The following is a 2,380-nucleotide window of genomic DNA, read 5'->3' as shown; positions in this document are numbered from 1 at the left end:
GCAGTGGAACCAGAAGGAATGAATCCTATTTAGAAGTTTTCACATTCTCTGCATTTGGAAAATCTGAAGTCCACCTTGCCTGTGGGTTTTTGATTGTGGTTTTTCCCACAGGCCCCTTCGCTTAAAGCAAAGGGAAAATGCCAAGGTGGGGACTTGGGGAGATTTCCTTTAGGAGATCATTGGGTCCACAAAGAAAATTCCCCCCTTGTCTGAAGACTTCAAGAGGACAAAGGTCAGAGCTGCTTTCCTGGAATACTGAAAATCTTCGATGAAGGAGCAAGGTCCGTTATTGCTGCAGCAGCAGCTGAAAAGAGGACAAGAACTCGTCTCCATGATTGAAGAAGATGATTCCTAAATTGTCGGGACGACAATTTTGAGGAGGGAGAGCAGTGTTGCATGTGTGAAGTTTGCGGCGTTGCGAAACATGCAGCGGGTCCTGAGCGGTCTTCTTGATGACGGTCGCTAAGGAGCGGTTGTCTACAACAGCTAGAGAGTAGAGAGTGAGAGATTGTAAAAGATAGACGTGTTTCTCTGATGAGAATCTTATTCTTTCTGGTTTCACAGTTTGACAGTTTGTCATTAAAGCTCTGTTTTTACAACGTGTTTATTCATTTCCTCGAGTTCGCGGAAACAGTCGCGAGTGTAACAATACCATTCATCGTCCTTCTCGTGCAACCACTCGTTGGGAACAACCACTTTTGATTTCTGTCCATTATCCATTGGAAATTCAATTAATAAATACATAATGACCTAAAAAAAGATATTAATAAGTAATTAATAATAAATAATAAATAAACATAAAGTGAATAAATAAACATAAAATGAAGTAAATAATAAGTAATTAATAAACATAAAGTGATTTAATATTATTCGATTTTATAATAATGTGAATTACATGCAAAATTGTCATTTTTATAAATATATACCCTTACGAAAAAAACACCCAATTTTGGTTAAAAATACCTTCAAAAACACCCAATTTTGGTTAAAAATACCTTCAAAAGAACCCTCAAATGTTTAGTGTAAATTTGGATCGTCAATTGACGGTCAACACCGAAATGAGGGTTAACCTTAAATAAAAACCTCAAATAAGTGTAAGCCCTAAACAGAAAAATATATCGCAGAAATGATTGCAACTAGTCAGCTTATGTTGATTTTAAATGAAAGGATCCCGCACAAATTATATAGGAAATTGGATCTCGGTGAAATCGGTTAATTTTTTAATATGTTGTAGTTTATGACCTACTGAACAAAAAGTGTAATAGGCACAAAGCTAAATAATGGACAGTTTTTGAGCTACAGCCAGTCAAACACGAAAAATTAGGATCTGCGAGTACATTATATATCCCTATTCTTGGCATAACCCAGGATCAATGACATGGACGTGGTAGGGAGCTGGTCCCGCGCGCGCGCTTGTGTGTGTGTGTGTGTCTGTGTGTGCGTGTGTGTGTGTGTATGTGTGTGTGTCAGCAGAGATAAGGACCCCACGGTTCGTCACTCCCGCAGTATTTAATGACTCCAAACTCTCTCTGCTGTGTGTGTGTGTGTGTGTGTGTGGGTAGGTGGGTGTGTGTGGCTAAATAAAATAAGTGATTTTAATTGATACACAATTATTTAATGATGTGGAAATCTATTGTCATGATATAAATCGCTGTACTTTTTGTTAATATAATTATTATATTTTTATGGAACTATACTGAACGCATATTTTTCGTTAAATCGTTATTAAATAATTTAATATTTAACCATGATTAATAATATTATTTAATATTATCGAAATGCTTCGAAAAAAAGAATTAATATAATATAATAAAAAAGAGTCGGAGAACAGTGCGCTCCTATTGTATTTGTTACGGCCGCTCCTGCGACCGCGCGATCGTCGCTAAGCGTCGACCGTCGTTTAGCGGTGGGGCAGCGATAGGCGTATACCTTAAAATCTCTCGGTTTGGTGCTCGTCCTTGACAGCGCTGGTTCAAATAGATGCTTTGACACGCATTCGCACGCCGAAAAGAATCGTAACTAAGAAGAAGCATCGACTGCTACTTTCGGTTGTTTAATATATATAGATAGTCAAATTCTAAATGCTACGATTGTAGAACATCAACTACTTCTGTGTTGCTGAGTTTTTATTGTTCTTTCTATTTAACGACACTAAAAAAATTATTGAAATATCTCCGAACAAAAATTCTGACTTTTTGTTTTAAACGATTTTTTTCAAAATATATTAAACGTTTTTCCTTCATTGCGACGCATTACAAGTGCAATATTGTCTCCATAATCGCTATCGCTATACACGGTCTGATAATAAAATATTATCATGGCTTACAGACGTCGAATTCATTGTTATGTTTGCGAGAATGCTTTTCAAATTCAACAAATG

The sequence above is a fragment of the Odontomachus brunneus genome, unplaced genomic scaffold (assembly GCF_010583005.1).
Source record: "Odontomachus brunneus isolate Ranch 3 - 2012 unplaced genomic scaffold, Obru_v1 Obru_scaffold_257, whole genome shotgun sequence".
NCBI lineage: Eukaryota > Metazoa > Arthropoda > Insecta > Hymenoptera > Formicidae > Odontomachus > Odontomachus brunneus.
The sequence above is the reverse complement of the archived record's forward strand: the minus strand, read 5'-3'. Positions refer to the sequence as shown.